At 42.3% G+C, this 20,177-nt stretch overlaps 1 protein-coding gene across 6 annotated transcripts in view; it reads right to left on the bottom strand.

Annotated features, from left to right (window-relative positions):
- Window positions 1-14,909, bottom strand: part of SPIN1 (spindlin 1) — a 58,837-nt gene extending 43,928 nt beyond the window's left edge. The window contains exon 1 of one of the 6 annotated variants that reach the window (XM_054809262.1): window positions 14,806-14,909. The gene's annotated coding sequence lies outside the window, so the exon portion shown is untranslated. Of the gene's footprint in view, window positions 1-13,158; window positions 14,077-14,305; window positions 14,633-14,805 lie in introns of those variants that run through there. The other 5 variants (XM_054809266.1, XM_054809267.1, XM_054809265.1 and 2 more) reach the window with 5 other exon arrangements.
- Between the last annotated feature and the right edge of the window lie 5,268 nt (window positions 14,910-20,177).

The raw sequence follows: 20,177 nt of genomic DNA, 5'->3' as shown, positions 1-20,177 counted from the left end.
ATCTCTATATTATCAATATTGTTTCAGCACAAATCGAAACCATGGCCTTGTACTCAATGTACTGTGAAGATTATCTTAGCTGAAACCGGGACAGGGACTCAATGACATTTTGCCATGTGCTTGCCCTTTGAGGAAGTCCTTGTTTCCCATATTAGTCCAAACAATACATACCAAAAATTGAACATAAGAATCCAAAAAATTGGATCTGAAATTTGGTATTAAAAACACACGCATTGGCTGTTCTACTGAATAGGAATCAAGCTAAAGAAGGAATAAGAGAACTGACTAGTGGCAAATGAGCTTGCAACAGCTTCATTAAAAAACAGAATGTGCTTGTCAACATAAAATTTTAACTTCTACATTAATTCATGTACAGGTTTTTAAATAAAAAGCAGTTTCTAGCTTATTTGCTTTCTAACAGCTGTGAAGTGAAACATTTATCTATACACAAACCTTTCAGTCATTCTTTGGCACAGCAAAACTAATTTTGAAAAAAATTTGCCTATTACTGCAAAATTATGCACACCTTTAGTACTAGAACAATAAAGACACATGCATAGAACATTTTTAAGGGGTTGTTTTAGAGCTCTAGCCTACTCTTCCCTCAAGCAGCATGGATAAGCACAACCTCTTTTGCTTATTATGGATTCACCTATGCCAACCGAAGGCATAGTTCAATTTCAGTATTTTTCAGTCCTTCTGCTCTGGAACCATCATGAATAGGTATGACGGTTTAGCCAAACAGCTTTAAAAACAGTGGTAAAGTTTATCACTTAGTAATGTTAATATTGATTTCATTTCTTTTCACCACATTATTACAATTTTTCCTGTGACTTTACACAATATACCAGCACTCTGAAGCACAAGTTTTTAAAGCATCCACTTAATTCCTTACAGACAATGCAAAACTACTCCTGACTAAGCCTTGTGTATGTTCCAACTTACTGACTGATCATTCAATAAATGCACAGCCCTCCGTGCTTAAAGATATCTTACAAGATAATGCTTTTATAAAAAAATGTGTAGAAGAGACCTAGTATTTATTCAAAGCCAGAAGAACCTTCCCTGCATGCCTTTATCCAAAGGTAAATTTTAACTCACTTCTAATTGTTCAGTCTACTGCAAATTACCTTGCATTTAACCACAGGGCAAGAACGTGCAGAGACACCAGGGTAACAAGTTGTCACAGGTCAGTGTAATTGCCTTAAGTTGCACACTTTTGCATCATGGCAAATATGAAGCAGCTTAGCTTCTCCTTATTGATAGGTAGCTATCCTCCTCTTCACCTGAATGCAAAAAACATATGCACAAAAATAACCACTGCCCAGGATTTGGCAGCCACACCTTATTACTGTACAGGTCATACACTTGCTACAATTCTATGGTAAATGCAAGTGAACTTTAAGTTTTATAATGCAAGTATTTTGATCTTACTCCTGCTCTTGCAAGACGGAGTTGACCCAAATAATTTATTACAATCGTAAGCAAGTTTACTTGGTTTGGTAACAGTTACAGAGACAGGCCTCTGAAAACCAGACAGGGAAATGTCTATCTGAAAAAGTAAGACATGTATCTGTTCTCTGCTTAAATGTTTCCTCACAGGGGATACTTAGGTCATCAGCCTTTGTTTGAAGATTAGGTTTAATTACTATTATGTTAGTCTGAGAAACATTGTTCCAAAGTCAAAAGGATCACTCAAACATTCTGGAAGAGCAAGCTCAGAGCAAACATACCTAACCCTAGTGTTAGAAGGTAATGGAGTGGTAAGTTACTGCACTTAGCTAAGTCAGTTAGGTTAATTAATCACAGCAAATCAAACTCTTGGGTTCACATCTCTTTAGGAGGCTGGCTAATCCTTCTAAGTGACATTTTAAGTGTAAAACAGCCAGTTCTCAACAATCCAGGCTAGCAATGCTGCTGCTACACACACCTTCCAATATTGAGGGAATACAAGTTTCATATTCTGTTTTGAAAGGGGAAAAAAAAATCTGCCATTTAACAAACCACTTTCAAGCTTTTTAGCTCACCAGTAGTCTGTGGTTCATAAGTAACAAATTATTCTCAGACCTGTGTGTGGTGACCAACAACCCGCCCCCCCCCTTTTTCTTACAAGAGCTCCTGGATGATGTGCACTGACCGGATGCATATTGGTATGTGAAACCACAAGAAGTGTTCACAGTGAAAAAGCAGAAAAGCTCCTTACCTGTGGCTTGTGACTTGATCTTGGAGCACAGGCTGCAAGTCTGAACTTGTAGTCTGATTTTGGATCATAAGTCACAAGTAACCGCGCAGAGGTAAAGCAACTCTATAAAAGCTGACCTTAGAGCAGAGACATCCTCCTGGCCAGGGATGCCTGACCGTATGGCACTGCCAGTTGCCTTAACTGCAATCGTGAGTGTTATTTGTGTTATTGGTCTTATTACTATTAAGTTTTTACAAACCTTTTTCTGCAAGTATCTGTATAAGGTTAGATCTAACACAGCAACTATTAGTGAATATTTAGATGCTTAATAAACATATGTTTATTTGCAATCCTGATGTTTGATTAGTTTAATTCTTTACCCACTGGAACCCAGTGGGTACTATTTCTTTACTTCCTATATTCAAACATTATTGTGTGGACATTAGTTTGGTATTGTACGTATACCTACTTTGCACAGTTGGGTGGAAGTAGGACTGTCAAGGAGGGAGCTACACTAAGCCTATAATCACCTCACTAGAAGGCAACCTGGATTTGTCTCCTCAGCAGTCTGAACCTTTACCGACATGTAACCCCTCAGAGCAGTAAGGTTATGACACTGTTCTGAGCCCTTAGAGCCTAGTACACTGAGATGACACCACTGCAACACTAAATTGAAAAGAAGCATAATTAAAACATTTTCCTAAGCCAAGCTTAAGAATTTGTGACATCAGTTAAGTTTTGCACGAACAAGTATTTTGCTGACATACTTGAAACATTTTTTCTCTCTAATGCAGCAGGCTTCTACAACTTTATTCATGAAAGCTCACAGTAAAGAACATACTTTGCTTCCTGCATTCAGACATGACAGTTTATGCTTTAACATTCATTAATTCTTATTGTTTACATCCAATTTCTACAGCTGTTTTATAACTTGCTCGTGACACAATCACTATTTGTCTTCAAGATGAGCAGTGGCAGGCCACCAGTTTGGGGGAGAGGGTCAGAAGACACCAAAAACAGCATGTGGGGGGAAGTAAGCCAAGTAATTATACATCAATACTTAAGATTTGTGCTACAGCAACTACCTATCAGTTTTTAAAGCAGACAAAACACATGAGCATTGAAAATGCTTATCAGGACAAACTATTATTCACAACATTGATTAGAAAGTCAAAATTAAATTAGTATGAACCTGAACCTAAGTAACCAATAAGGATATTGACAAATAAGTAGTAAGTCAGCACTTAAAAAAAGAAAAAGCAGGGCCACAGAATACTTAAAAGTGACCAGGTTAGAAAAGAATTACCCACATTAGCTCTGTACGCAACCAAAACTATGACAAGCTGTACTATAAGCCCATTTATTTGCGGATTTGAGACACACATGCCTAAACTTTTACTATAATCAACACCACAGTAACTATAATCATAACACTGTTTAATGAATCACAGGTCTTAACTTGGGTCTCCGTTGGACACAAATACTGACTTGCCACCACTATGGTAAAAATAATGTTATCTTTCTTAAATTAGCTGGGAGTAAGGGGAGGAATTAGAGTGAAGTTATTGGGGAAACTAAGACCTCATCTAGTCACAAGAAAATGAACAAATTGTTAGGAATTTCTGCAATGAAACATTTTGTAAACTGAACCATGATCACAGTGATAGAGACCCTACGCCCATACTCGAAGCACAGAAAAATTTCTCCTTACAGACCTGATTTTAAGAAAAGCTTAGACATGATTAGACAATGTAAATCAATAGTAATTTTCATCCTATCCTTGCAGTGATCAGGCAAAAAACCCCACAACCCACCTGAAAAGAGGACTCAGGGAAAATGATGTCTTGCCTTTCATCTGCATCTCAAAAAAGCTGAGCAACCAGTCATGAACTGAAATTGTCTTACCTATTTTCTTCCCTTTCAGCCTTTTTATCTTAAAGCAGTTCTCATACAAACACATTCAAGTAACTGTTTACACTGGAAACATAAATCACTTAAGTGAAAGCATATGCTGTTAAGAATGGCAAGTCTTGCCACGGCTACTAACCAATAATGTGATCTTCAGTTTTCCAGACCAACTGCAGAATATTCATTCACTCTCTACAATATTAATATGAATCTCAACCTAAACAGAGTATCAGCTTTAGATAGTGAATAGCTGCAATAGATGCTGAAGTTATAACATGCAGTAACAGCAAGGCACTGAAAACAAAATTCAGCATTGTATTACAAATCTTAGAATGGTTTGGGTTGGAAAGGACCTCAAAGATCACCTAGTTCCAACCCCCCTGCCATGGGCAGAGACACCCTCCACTAGAGCACGTTGCCCAAAGCCCCATCCAACCTGGCCTTGAACACTTCCAGGGAGGGGACATCCACAACCTCTCTGGGAAACCTGTTCCAGTGCCTCACCACCCTCACAGTAAAGAATTTCTTTCTAACATCTAATCTAAATCGACCCTCCTTCAGCTTAAACCCATTACCCCTTGTCCTGTCACTACACTCCCTCATGAACAGTCCCTCACCGTCTTTCCTGTAGGCCCCTTCAGGTACTGGTAAGCTGCAATTAGGTCTCCCTGGAGCCTTCTCTTCTCCAGGCTGAACAATCCTAATTCTCTCAGCCTGTCCTAAAGTACTGGTCTTTCACTGACCCTCCAAATGTAAACCAAAAATTGTTACTTATAAAAGAGTATAGCTATAGACAAAAGATAAAGATTTTTATTATTAATAATTTAAGTACTGCAGTCAACATTGGATTCATCAGCAAGGACAATGATAACTTATTTAACTGCTATTCATAGTTTTTTCTATAAGAGATGAGAACCATCAGCATTGTGACATTACATGGTATTTTCTTTGCTCATATACAGGTCTTTCAGATTTTTTTGGTGGAAAACAAAACACATCCTGCATAAGTCGGGGTGGGGGGCAGGACAACAGGGAGAGAAAAATCAAGCTGTGAAACCAGTGAATCTCCCTAAAAGTAGCGGACATCAGAACAGACCAATCCTCATACTGCTGGTGCTTTTTAAAACATGAAAGAAAAAAATGCACAAAGTACTAGTTCTGAAATCAGTATGGTATCTACATAGTCATGAAACTAATTGGATCTTGAAGTAGTGAAGAGGGCAAAGAACTGTTTGAAGTTACTCTGAAAAGTTATTTACTGGATTGTGAAAAAAAATGTACTTTAAGAGAACACCTGCATGATTTTGAGTATATGACAATTTTTCCTTAGAAACAGCTTCCTTAAAACACTTAATTCCTCTTGTTCTGTAGTAGCAGACAGGTGACAAAACGATGGCAAAAAGGAAGACTTCAATAAGGACCACCTTGTAATCACTTGTGTCCCTACCACGCCTTGCTTGTCCCGCAACCATACTTTCCTTTCTGAGACTTTGATGATAAGCTGTGATCAAAACCCCTGAAGTTACTTCACTGTGCATGCAGCACAAATAGAAGTGAAATGATAAAGTAAATTCATCTGGATAGGACTTCAGAGTGAGAACTTGCAGCAGCAGCAACAGTCAGACTTTTCTCTTTTTAGCTTTGTAACCTAATTTTCTCTCCAGAAAGCATTGTATCTGACTTGAACTAGATTTGCTAACATAAACATTTAACTGTATTTCCTGAGATTCTGCATCAATCTAGGTATTGATAATAACACCCCCCAAAAAACCCCACATCCCTTTTCCTTTTGGAAATGCACAGACTTATTTGCAGAGAGGATTAAGTTGTCCTGTGGTACCTGAAACAAGGATGAGTCCACTTAACTGAGGAGCAGAGAAGGGGAGAAATAAAATTTCAAAAAGGAAAAAAGTGAGATATCTTCCAATGAAAACAGGATCTCAGAAGGCAGGATATCCTTCCCCATAAAAGCAGGTGAGGCTTTCTAGAAGTCTGTCCTACAGATAAACAGAGCACACGCAAGAACAGACAACCACACCTCTGCCTTTTATGCTGATCCCTGCTTCATAATCAACCTTGCAACACCCCCACCCAAACATAAAGTCTAGAAATGTGGTTAGAGGCCTAGGTATGACTGAAAACTAGGATGTTTATTCACAGCAAACTCTCATCCCCCCCACTTTTCTTCCTTCAATTAATTTTATACACATGGGAAAAAACCAAAACAAACCCCCCACTTTAAATGAATCCACATAAATTCTGTTCTTCAGTCATTCAGCCTAAAACTACCTGTAATGTAATGCTTCCTTCACCCCTGGTTCCCCACCATGGTCACAGCAAGATATTACCATGTACAAATGTACTTTTCATCCATTAATACAGCTACATGTCCCTAGTGATATGTAATAACAAATTTTTCTCATCTCTCTCCATTCAAGCCACAGGTATACAGACAGGTGTAACTGAGGGTAGGAGCGAATCTCCCCCCCAACTTGAACTGTTAAGAGAGGACATGAACCAGAAGACAGTCTGTGTGCCCTCTGTCTTATGGCTAGCATCTAACAATAAAGTGCTTTTATTGACAAAATGGAGGTGCAGAAGACAGAAGCATGCAATTCACCTGAGGTGTACTCCTGCAGTCTAGGGACTAAAAGCAATTTCTATCCTTACCCACTCTGAGAGAAGTCTTTTCCTCCCTTCAGCAGTAGAGGGATGACCCTGAGGACAGCCACTGTGAATGTTCCCTCCCCCTACCAACTTGTTGTCAGCCATATGACTATTCAACCATCTGTGGCTTCCAGATATATCACACACCTGCATATTCCTTAACCCTTAAGTGTTAACGCTCTGACACTTTGATCATTACGACAAAGAACTTCTGAAGGGGATTAATGAAGAAAAAAGTCATTATGTCCATTTAATAAAGTTCTCTGCAACTGGAAAGTTTTCAGAAGGAAGTAGTAAATCTATCTCTTAACATGTTTGCTCCCATTCTGATTTTACTTTGGTGTTCTGATCATTACCTAAACCACATGTGGTTATGAAACAGGCATAGAATCATACAGACACAGCCAACTGTCTTCCAAGTATAATTATATGAGTTACACGACCTACACCCTCCAAGTGATACTTTTATTTATCACTCCTGGTAGACTGAACAAAGACAGTCTAATCTGCAAGTTTCACTTATCTCTGGCCTTCAACTTGAACTGTAAAGACATGTGGAAGAACAGACACAACACTTGCCAGTATCTGATAGGTCCTTTGTGCACTAGAAGACTAAGCACTGTACTGAATTTTAGCACACATTATGTTTGTCAAGGCATTTTGAAAAGGTTACCAAGATAACTTAACAGAAATGTTGCCAGGGAACTATTCTAGAAGATGCCTTCTCCTAAGCTACTCAGTTCACAACACTTACATTAAATCTAGAAAGCTGGAAATTTCTGTATTTCAAAATCTCAACAGCAAGCACAAGATTATACACTGGACTTAAGCTACCTTTGTTCTGCATACTAGGGAAGAATAATTCTGGGTGAGTCCAGAGAAGGCCACAAAGACAATGAGAGGCCTGTAGCACCTCTCCTGTAAAGACAGGCTGAGAGAGCTGGGGTTGTTCAGCCTGGAGAAGTCAGCTCTAGGGAGACCTTACAGCAGGCTACAAGAAAGCTGAGAAAGGGACTGTTGATAAGGGCATGTAGTGACAGGACAAGGGGTAATGGCCTTAAGCTGAAAGAGGGTAGATTTAGATTAGATATAGGGAAAAAATTCTTCACTGTGAGGGTGGTGAGGCACTGGAACAGGTTGCCCAGAGAAGTAGTGGTGGATGCCCCCTCCCTGGAAGTGTTCAAGGCGAGGTTGGATGGGGCTTTGGGCAACCTGGTCTAGTGGAGGGGTTGGAACTAGATGATCTTTAAGGCACCTTCCAAACCAAACCATTCTGCGATAAATGCTAAATTAGAAAAATTAGTTTTGCAACAGAAATTATTTTATTTTAGTAAATACCAGACCAGAAGTCTGACATGTAATAAAGCTTTCAGTTCTCACCCACTTAGGGTAAGAGATTACGATCTAGCAAAGTTCATTTTTACATTTAAATTGGAGTAATACAAGTTCACAGGAAAAAAAGAAGGGGGGAGTTTTTTGAAAGATGGTCAAATTAAAGTCTATATAGGTGAAATTTTACAGACCTCAGCATGATGGCATATATCAGCTAGAACAGCTTACTATGCTTTAGAACAAGTTAAAGAACATTACTGGAAAAAAGTCAAGGTTATTACTTTTTCATTTTATATATTACTGGCCACATCTGGGTAGAGTAGTATCACTTTAAGGAGCAGCACCAGTGGCGGACATGAAATTGCCAGGTAATGTTACTCTTTATAATCTAGTTAGCATAGTAATCTTAAACCAGATTAAATTTACAAACATTCCCTTTATTCATTAATTGTTCTGCTCAAACAGGAATCTACGAGATAAAACAAAGCAACACAATGAATATGGAGAAAAAAAAAAGCCTCTGAGGTACACATTCAGAGGTAACTGTCATCTTAATAGGCTACTCCCAAAATGACATAGTTACTTTGCCAAATTGGTACCTCAGGATTGAGGACTACCTCTGAACCATTAGGAAGACCCTCTAAAAACAAAAGGATGGAAGATCCATCACTGACCTTAAAGAAAGGAACACATTTTATTGGAGTACTTTAACTCTAAAGCACTTCCAAACTTGCAGATAAAGCCAGTCTTAAGACTCTACCAGACAGGCTTCCCTGACACTCTGACACTAAAACAAACAACCCTGGAAATCAGCATTAAGAATAGTTAGGTTACCACACACCACCAATCACTCAAGAAAGGCAGCTGTAGTGATTGAACCCAGGGCCCTTCAGCTGAGGTAGCTGGCACTGTTAGAAGGGGACTACCAGCTACAACGCAGTCAGAGAACAGGACCTGCGTACAGCTAGGTCATAAGTGGTGAAGTGAAAGTGAAGAGGTGACTTCAAAGATGGCCAGTGGACTCGACAGTTGGTCACCACGACAAGTATTTTCTCACTATGCAGGGCCACTATAAGTCAGCAATGTGGGAACAACTGGAAAACAAATGGGAAACACAACAAAGGAGTAACTAAAATGATACTATTTCATTTTGTTCAAACTACCACATGGAACCAGAGGTCTAAAGTATCTACTCTCACCAGTACTTGTAGGTGCAGACCTCAAGTACCATACTGGAACATTCAACAGTAATATTTAAAAAACAAAGCAAACCAATCAAGGAAAAAACAAAATAAACAAAAAACTCACAAGAAACCAAGAGCTTACCAGGTCTTAGGGGTTTATAAGCTTTATAGTCTCATGAAAGAGACTATAAAAGCCTATTTGTAAGTGCTTACAGTTTACTGACAGTAACTTATTCTGCAAGCAGATCTCAAAAAAAAAAATCAATCATTGGAGATACTTCAAACATCATCTCAACCACCTTGCAATGACTGCAAAGATTAGAATACGCTTAGGTAATAGTTAAGGCTAGATGTCACCACAACTAATGACAACAATTTCTATATATTCCAGCATTTTGCGGAACCATTTCAATAAAACTTGCAAGTAAGCATGTCAAACAAGACCTCATATAGCACAGATTTACAGCAGTTTCACAACAGACATTACAGGAAAGAAACGTAAAAAGCTAACCTGGATTTGCAGAACCTTTCTCCACAACCCACTAGCCAAATCAATTTACCTCCTGAATTCTGCACACCATCAGCAAATTCACATTTTACACTACAACAGAAAGTTAACTGCAACCACCACATGGTGAAAACACTAAGTTTGAATTAAATTATTTCACCATTGTTTGAAATGGATCAGTGATGAGGCCTCTGTCACCAGAATCATCTGTTCATAGATAAACATAAATCAATTAACTACATTGTTTCCAGGAACTCAACACTTATCCATGTCACAGAGATGTGGGTGGAAGCAGTCTGCACATTTATAAAAGGAAGGTCACATTCCCCATTCTATTGACGTGGTATGCTGACATCTAGGTAGTATCTGGATAGCAAGTGGGACACATCTTGACATAGAGAAAGTACCCATTAGGAAAAACAGTGTCACGAAAGACCAGCATTCGCTTTCCCATCATAAAACCTCTGAACTGAAGTGAGAGAAGGAAAATGAGAACAACAACAAAGCAAAAAATTCTCTTATATCTGGTACGAGAAACAAGCTATCTAACTATACAACAGGAAATAACTTTCCATAACAGTGATTCTCTCTCTTGGTTCAGCTTCAGTGAACAGCTTTTGAAAGATGTTTTTTAAATCATTTTGCTGAATCAGTTTTAGACATCTACAAAAACATATTCTTATGCCATAACATTAAGTTTGATCTTTCTAATACCTGGGGAAAGAAAGGAGGCAAGGAAAACCAAAACGAAAGCATGTAAAGTTTACAGCAACAGGTTTCATTCTTTAAAAAAAACCCAACCAAACCCAAAATCAAAAACCCGTTTCATTTCTTCAGAAAGCAGAATCTTACTGAAAAACTTTAATTTGTCAAACATTAAGCAAATTATGCATTACATTAAAAAACACTTTAAACCAGCTATTGCATCAGCTAGATGTTTACAGATCTGAACATGTCAGAGAGTACAGCTTGGCACCAGATAGCAAGGAAAGATACAGGGTAAGAAGTTGACGGAAGAATACTACTCAGATCGAGAAAATATACAGAAAGTAATACAGTATAAGATCAACTGAAAATGTTTATTACCTTTAGGACTTTATATTTTAATTGGTAATTTCATAAATATTTAGAACTACACTGATTCTTTTGATTGAAGATTGATTGAAAAATATTTGTTGTTAAAAGGAATTAGTTAGTTTCTAACATCTTCCCGCAAGCTGATCACTGAGACTGCATTTCTTGCAGTTCTCTTTTTCCATTGTCCTCATTTCCCAATATGAAGTAGTAAATAGTTTTGGAAAAGAAGACTTTACTAGTACCTGATTTTTAAATTTGGTTAAACACAGCCTAGCATTACCCACAATGACAAAAATCCTGAAGTGTTTTTACTTAGTAGTAGTGAAGACACAATGATTTGGCAAGTTCTTCAACTAGATCAGCCCTTTGTGGGATTACCAAGACCCACAATACTGATTTTTGACCAAGTCATCAACACAACCAAGACAGAAAGGAAAATCTTCTAGGTGTCATAGAAAAGAGCACAATTGCAAGCTATAGCAAAGATGCTATAAACGACAAACTTCACAAAGCAAATGAAGCAGAAATGAATTTTACAGAGTAAAAATTCAGTTCTAGCAACAAAACACCAACATACCAGAGTTAAGAAACATGACTATTTTTTACGTGATCCATTATTTAAACAGATATGTTGTGGATGGCCTATTTTTATTTTGTTTATTTTGCTCTTCAGCCTAAGAATCAGCTTAAGTATCCAAAGGCCTACACTGAGGGAGGAGCTGCATACTTCAGTACATTTCACACTTACAGCAGGACAGCAGTAATTTCAAAAGTTGGTGGCTATCATAAACGAATGACTGATTAACTACAACTGGTAAACTATTCTAGTGGCTTTACCAATATTGCCTTCAGGTTGTTAAACGTAAAAAAACCTGACCGACTGCAGCAGGAATTTACTGATATATCAAGTTACAGACTTTTGCTCGGACTTTTCCATCTAGAAGTAGTACAGTTGGCTCAGGAGCCATGACGTAGATACACATTCCAAAATGATCTTGTAACTTGGATGACTCCACTCAAGTTTTACGTTGTTGTAAACTCATTATTATAAATCATTTTCTCCTCACCTCCAGTTAATCAACCGTTATTGGGGATGGAAAAAGTAGCAGGAAAAAAAAAGTATTAATATATGATACTTAATTCTAGTATTGAAGTGTAGTATTTATTTCCATCTCAGTAAAAGCTGTATGATTATGCCATACCAGTGATTCTCCACTAGAAGCTTCCAAAGCAAAGCAGACAAATACAACAGAGCTAGGACGTTTGTTACTTTAGGGCAGTGCTCAGCCATGGCTATCCATGTGTATATAATTGAATAAAGATTGTTACTTTAAATATAATCTTTGAAAAATGAAACATTTGCTATGAATTACAGCCCCATCTCTAGAAAGCAGTACAAAGCATCACATCTTTGCACCTTTAGCATTCACTCTTAAGTTACAACCTACATACAAATCTGTTCCAGGGCAGATTGCTTTAGATATGCCCAAACTACCTTCAACTGTTATTTTGGTTTTACGTCATAAGCAAGCAAGCAAAAAAAAAAAAATACAACCGTATTTATCGAAGCCAGAAGGGGGTGCTCTGAATAACTGAGGTGGGGGGTATTGAACTGAGTATTTGCCTTGTGTTAGGAGAGGTCAGAAGCATGCTGTCTTGTTTCAGTTTGGGAGCTCACTTAAGTTCACGATGCCATGTCTTTTTTTTTACAAAAAGGGAGTCTGAAAAGCAGGAGCACTCCTTTTAGCAAAAAGGAATTGCTTCAGTTTTTGCTATTGTCATCACAAGGGCAAATTAATCTGTGACAGAAAACTAGCAACACAAAGACCTGACAACTGCTAATTCCAGTTTTGCATCCCATGATTTCCAGTTTAAGATACTGACAAGGAGATACAGGGAATGCAAAGAAATCCAAAAAGCCTATGCTACGGTTTTTACCAACACAATGCCTATTCTGACATAACTAGTTCAGGTCTTTTTAATGTGACTGTGCTGAGTTGATACCCTATACCAAACTACATCCTGAAATGAAAGAAACGGCCCTAGATCATTCTGCAAGTGTAATACAGTATTTCATCTGTGCTAGCACTTTGGTGCATCAGCCTCCCCCCACCCAGAAAAAGATACGCACATTCCAATAAAGCCTCTCTCAGCGGGGCTCACCCAGTTCCCCCCTCGTTCCCTCCCTGCCTCCCTCGCCCCAGGCCTTGCCAGGTTCCCAAATCCCATTTGATTTTAGGCTTCATTTTGTTGTAAACAGCAAAACGAAAGGAGAAAGCTTCCAAAGCGAGGATCCTTACCCTTGAAATCCCGCCATGCGCGCAATAAGGAGGGTGAATTGTTTTTCCTCTTTTTTTTGGATGGGAGATGAGGGGGGAGGGGGAAGAAACAAAAGCCTAAACGGAGGAGAGGCTAAGCGGCGGAGACAGAGGGAGAAGGCGGAGACCCTGGTGGAGGAGCAGGGCGAGCGTCAGCCATGTTGTGTGTGTTGGTCCAGTATTTACAAACCTGCAGCTGCAGCAGCGCTTGGAGTCTGGGAGAGAGGGGAACGAAGGGAGGGAGAAAGAAAGGCGAGGAGGGAGGAGAGGCAGGCACAGAGAGAGGGAAGGGAGGGAGGGAGGAGGGGAAAGCGGCAGCAGCAGCAGACAAAGGATCCCAGCGCAGCCCGAGCGGAGCGCGCACACACTCACACACGGGGTGCCTCAGACCGGCAGCGCTGACCGCAGCCCCGCCGCTGCCAGCCCGGGGTGGCAGCGCAGCGGCTCCCCCTCCGGCTGCCGCGGCGCGGCCCGGCCGCTACCGCACTCACGCCCCCTTCGCCCCGCTTTCCCGCGGACACGACACCGGGGCACGCTTCCCTCCGCCTCCCCTGGCGTGCGCTATCGAGGGGGAGGCTTATCTACCGGCAGCCCCTCGGCGGGCCCCAGGCCACATACAATAGCTCCGCAGAGGGGAAGGGGGGGGGGGGAGCCGGCACCGACCCCTCCCCTCCGGCAGGGGACGAAGGGTGGATACCGAGCGGGGCCCGTGCCAAGGGAAGGCGGCAGACCCCCAAAGCCCGAAAGGGTGGGGGTTGCCAGGCAGCCGGGGCGCTGCGGGGGAAGGGAGGGCCGAGACAGCAACTTGAGGCCGGGGCCCCCGCGGCCCCGCAGCCGCCCGCCTCTCGGAGCTTCCGGGCGGTCCGCTGAGGCGGGCGGCGGGGGCGGGACGGGAGCCGAACCACGGCGGAGGAGGGGGCGCGGGGCCGGGATACCGCGGGTGGATACATAAATGTCAGCCCCGGGGGAGGGGAGGCGAGGCCGGGCTGGGAGCGGCGGCTCCGGCTCCCCCCACAGCGACTCCCTCCGGCTCTGCCCGGTACTGGGCCGGGCCAGGCCAAGGGCGGCGCGACGGGCTGCGCTCCCCTCCCCCCCCGCTTCCCCTCCCCCGCCTTCCCCGCTCGCTCACCTGCCGGCGGGACGGGCGCCCGGGGGTGCCAGGCGGGCGGCCCGGGGGTGCCAGCGCTGCAGCCGCTGCCGCAGCCCCCTGGCTTGCCAGGCCGCTCAGCTCCTCCGCGGCGGCAGCGGGGACGGCCGCTCCCCTTGTCTCGTTTGCCCCCCTCCGCCGCCGCCGCCGCTGCCTCCTGCTCGCCTCTGCCACATTTGGATCCCCCTCTGCCTACACGAGCACTGCCGCCAGGATAGAGGCCTCCTCACCTTCCTGCCAAATAGTGAGCCACCCGCATCGAGCCGTTCAAAACACAGGGCCGGGCCCCGCCCTCCTCCCCCACCCTGCTCCCCCCCCCTACGCCGACACGCAGGCGCACTGCGGCTTCCAAACTGCGACAGGAGCGGAGGACGCGCTCCCCCGCCCCGCCCAGCCAGCCGTCGTTGATCACAACGCGCCTGCGCGGCCGCAGCCGCCGTCCGCAGCTCGGCGGCCGCTGTTTCGCTTTGCCCGCTACCCACCGTCATGGCGGTGCCGCGGGCCGTTCCCGGAGCCTTTCGGCAGGCGGCCGACTGCCGGGCCGCCTTAAAACACGGCCTACCCGGCCCCGGGGCGGTGGCGGCCCTCGCCCCGCCCGCTCTCCGCAGCGCGCCCAGCACCGCCTCACGGGCGGGCCGCCGCGGTCCGTCGCGGCGGTGCCGCTCACCAGCAGCGGCTCCTCCCCAGGCAGGCCTTGGGAATGGGGCCTCCTCCCTGGAGCCCAGGGCCGTGGCTGGCAGCCTCACGGGTTTCAGGGTGCCCGGCATTTTCCAGCGGGTTTCCGTGGTGTCCCTGGTCATCTTCCTCAAACAACGTTCAGGTGATGTGGGGAAGTGGTGGTGGTCGTGTCCGTACAGAGAAGCCCGAGAGTGTGCAGGTACCTGAAGGCTGACTACCATTTCATGTGACTAGGCAAAGTTTGTAAGCAATAGAGGCCCTTTGGTGTGCCGAGTATAGCACGATTGTGAAAGAAAAGCAAAAGACTACATTTTGCACTAAATTGTCTTCTGGTCACAATAGATGCGACTTTATTAGGATGGAGAAGGAGTAGTTCGTCCAAAACTTAAAGGATTCCTTTAAAAACATGTCCTTCTTGTCATCTGTGGAATGGAGAAACAAGAAGATGAGGAACTCTCAAAAATCCCAGCTGAACAAAAGCACTGGTTTCAGGTTCTTCACATGGTGTTGATGGACTGTTCTCAGTGCTCCCAGGTTTTGGCTTCCAGTAGGCTGACAGACAATACCTGAGAGGGCAGTTGATGAAAAACCTACAAGTAGTCAAGACTGTTTTTCACCAATTGCCAGACCACAAATTAGTGTCATCTACTGAACCATTAGTTGTAAATCCCAGGATGTCTAGAAAAGAAGCAGCAGGCTTCTTAACTGTCATGGAGAACATTTTCCAATTAGTGAAATGTGCACGATTTAGATGGAGTTCAACACAAGGAGGAAATGGAATAAGCCATACCAGATATTTTCAGATGAAACTGTGTAATCCCATAATCATATGAAAGAATGAACTAAAATCATCTGTAGGCGTTTTGATGAAAATACGATAGTGTCATGAAATCCTAGTCCATCAATTTGGTGCATCATTCAAACATAGATTTCCAAGAACCATTCATAGCTTCAGACTGAAAACAAAATGGGAAACATGAGTAAGTGAGATTATGTTTTTCTCTGACAATTAAGTAATTTGTTTAATGCTGAAAACAGGTGAACAGCTGGGGCCCAGTCTGCCTTAACAAATGAAATGTGTACTTGTTTCAAAGTAGATCTTGGCAAGTGTGTCATGACATCGTACTACTTTTTTTGTTACAACATCATAAGACAAACTATCATTCATTAAGGGAGCGCTTTTGCATGTGGCTAAGAACCACATGTACACTCAGAGTTGAAGAAATGAAATTGATCTGGGGAAAGGATGATTTGGTTCAAACAGTAGGACATAGACAGGGTAAGATCCAAATTCCCAATTCATGCTCATAGATCACGTCATTCATAAATTCAGAGTCTTTGACAGAAAATAAAGTACAGGAACATGAAGGTACAGGCATAGATATTTTGCTTAAAATTGTTGCCGGCAAAACAGGAGAACAAAGAATCATATCTTTAGTCAGCCCTTTGTTAATTTCACAACTCTTAATTTCATCAAAGAGGGACCATATCCCTGGTAATTCCTCTGACAAAGGGGTCCCCCAGAATCTGTGACATTATCCATTCACAATTTAAAGAAACTTACAATGAGGGTGACTAAAGAGAGAAGCTTCTGACAGCATTAGGGAAAGAGAGGGAAAGAGAGTGAGAAAGCTTTTTAAAGCTTTGCTTTCTCATAGGAATAAAGTGAGAATTGTACCTGTCTAAATTTTTTAGTGAGTGGGGTCAAAAGCCCTGCTGTCTGCTTTGGACCTTCTCACTTCCCTTCCTTCTACACTCTCACTGTCTCTCTCTCTGTGGGTAGTGGGAATTGTCCGCAGAAGGAGTACATTTTTATTCCTGGAAGGAGAAATAATGATCATGCATGCCCGTCCCGTGCCCATCCCAGGTGTGATGATCCCTGAGCTGGCTGGGAGAGTGTTCACTTGATTGAGAAGCATTTGGGATTGACTGCCCATCAAGGCTATTTGTTCGTTCTTCTGAATTGTTAACAGTTCCTGCCAGATTCACCTTTAAACATGGCAGACCAAACCTAACTGTTTAACTCTTGCAGCTTTGGATATCATCTTCTGCTTCAGCCAGATGCTGTGAGTCAGTAGATTGCCTGAGCATAAGCGTGGAGCTCTGCATTACACTATCCCCAAATGATATTTATTCAAGTTATCTGAGGAAGTGTAGGTGATCATGTTTGTGCAGAGAAGCCTCAGAGTGTGCAGCTAGCTGACAGCTAACTAGCATTTCACGTTTGTAAGTAATAGAGGCCCTCAGATGTTGACAAAAGCAAACCCAAAGACTGCATTTTGCACTAAGTTGTCGTCTTTATGGAAGACAGCCAGCATTATTTCTTGGGATGGAGGAGGAGTAATTCTTCAAAAGGATTCCTTTAAAATTGTGTCCTTCTTGTCATTTATGGAACAGGGAAACAAGAAAGAGGGTGGAGGAGCACTTCAAAGATCCCTGCTGAAAAAAAGCACTGGGTACAAGTTCTTCACACAGTCTTCATCGACTTGGTGGACTGTCCTCTGTGCTCCTAGTTTTTAGCTTCCACTAGGCTGGCAAACCTTCCGTTAGAGCTTAGCAACTATAGCGTGACATGATAGGACTTTTTGTGTTACAACACTGTAAGACAAACTTTAATGTATGAAGACAGTCATAAAACACTCTTCATTTGGCTTCTTGTATCTTAAGATTCAAGAAAAGTTTGATTGGACGCCATCATATTCTGAAATCAAAATGAATTTAACCTAATTAATAATATCCTGCAAACTGTCTTTTAACTTACCAGTGTTTAGAAAAAAAAGTGCCATATATAAACTTCCTATAATTTTGGAATGCTTTAAGTGCTACCTAGTTTTTCAGGGAACAGAATGGCTGAACTCTTCCACAAGCTTTGAAGGCTGTTGGGATGCTTTGAGTGGGAACCCGGTTCCAAAAAAATTTTCTTTTCCAACATCCTCCCAGCCTAAGAAGAATCAGCCTTAACTACCAAAGAATCAGAGCCCTCTCGACTTGATGGTAGAATCAAGAATCCTCAGAATCCAAGTGGGAAGATCTTTGCTTCATCTGAATTTGAAGGAGGAATGACATCTTGCCTCAGCCTGATTGTCAACCATCTCTAAATGTTGGGATCGATCAGCCAGTTCTGCTTTAACTTCACTTTAAGGGAATAATTAAGGGGACTTTATTACTTTATTAAAGGGCAACTTTAATTGGCTGCCTGGCCAATTTGTCTTTTCCAAGCAAGTTATTGTAAAGCTGATAGAGAAATTATTTAAAATTAAGAGAAACAGAGGCCTCCTTCCACTGTGTTTGGTGAATGACATGGTTGCAACATTTATGAAATGTCATACCTACAGGAACCAAACATCTGTCTTTTAACAATTTCAGTAAAACAGCAATAAGCTTCAAATTTAGGTGATCTACATTAAAATTTGCCCCCCCCCCTTTTTTTTTTAAGTGAGTCCTTGCATACATCAGGAAGTGGTGAATAAAACTCAGCTTTTAAGGGAAATGCTGCAACTACTACTGAACTAAAACTCAAGATCTATCAGATATTTCTACCTTCTCACAGAGACAGTGACTTCTGATCAATGTATTTAACTTCTTGGAGCAGGCTTACAGTGAATCTGCTTAGAATTGATTGGGTCGATTTAGATTAGATGTTAGAAAGAAATTCTTTACTGTTAGAGTGGTGAGGCACTGGAACAGGTTGCCCAGAGAGGCTGTGGATGCCCCATCCCTGGAAGTGTTCAAGGCCAGGTTGGATGAGGCTTTGGGCAACGTGGTCTAGTGGAGGGTGTCCCTGCCCATGGCAGGGGGCTTGGAACTAGATGATCTTTGAGGTCCCTTCCAACCCAAACCGTTCTATGATTCTATGATACATAAAATGTAAATGAAAAAAAAAAAAACCTAAAATAAATCAGTACTTCAGTTTGAGCAAAATCCAAAAACTAACTGAGGTTAAGAGGTTCGATGGGGAAGTTTTTGTGGCAATTTTTTTTTTTTTTCATAGCTCAGTCTCAATTTATGATTAGATTTTTCTTCCTATCAACAAAAGTCTTCATTTTTACCAGTGTAGTTACATCCCCTTTGTAAGTGACTGATCTATTGCTATGTGTCAAGGAATGATAAACTACTGAAGGGGAAAAAGAGTCTAATAAATTTGCTTGGAGAGAAGAGTCACAGATACTAACCCAACATTCCTTTAAAACAGATATGACTTTCTGTCATGTAAGATGAGACCCTTCTTCACAGACTTGCTTTGGTCACAGCAAGAGAGAATACCAAATGAATCATACTACTATTGCAGAAATTTAAACCCCTCTCTTCCCACTCTTTTTTCTTCCCTTCCCTTCCCTTCCCTTCCCTTCCCTTCCCTTCCCTTCCCTTCCCTTCCCTTCCCTTCCCTTCCCTTCCCTTCCCTTCCCTTCCCTTCCCTTCCCTTCCCTTCCCTTCCCTTCCCTTCCCTTCCCTTCCCTTCCCTTCCCTTCCCTTCCCTTCCCTTCCCTTCCCTTCCCTTCCCTTCCCTTCCCTTCCCTTCCCTTCCCTTCCCTTCCCTTCCCTTCCCTTCCCTTCCCTTCCCTTCCTTCCCTTCCCTTCCCTTCCCTTCCCTTCCCTTCCCTTCCCTTCCCTTCCCTTCCCTTCCCTTCCCTTCCCTTCCCTTCCCTTCCCTTCCCCCTCCTCTCTCTCTCTCTCTCTCTCTCTCTCTCTCTCTCTCTCTCTCTCTCTCTCTCGCACACCCCCCCCCACCCCCACAGCCCCCCCCCCAAAGCAGTAGTCCTCAGCCTTTTGGTAGGCAAAGTATAGCATTTTTTTCCCCTTGATAATTTCCATGTAGGTAGAGGAAATCTCAGTGATAGGTAAGGAAGATATGTACTCCAAAATATACATTTTCTTCATTATTTCCTTTATATAGACTTTGAAACATGAGAAGCTTGATGAGCAGCTTACGTTGCAAATACATGACATTAATTTCCATTATGAGAATTTTTGCTTTAAAGGAGGTACAGAAGCACTTGAGACGCAAATGCTATCTGTGTAATGTAGTTTAAAGCTTTCCAGGGGAACCAAAGAAGAATATAAAAAAGTACACAGCAGGAAAAAAACCCACTGTGAGAAAACTTGGCGAAAAAAGACATGACATCCCAACTTATTAATAGCTTTTGAAGAAGATAGGAAAGCTCTGTTCTTTCAAAGA

This window comes from Grus americana, chromosome Z (genome assembly GCF_028858705.1).
Source record: "Grus americana isolate bGruAme1 chromosome Z, bGruAme1.mat, whole genome shotgun sequence".
In the NCBI taxonomy this organism is placed as follows: Eukaryota; Metazoa; Chordata; class Aves; order Gruiformes; family Gruidae; genus Grus; species Grus americana.
Note: the sequence above shows the minus strand (reverse complement) of the source record. Positions and strands in the feature narration are given on the sequence as shown.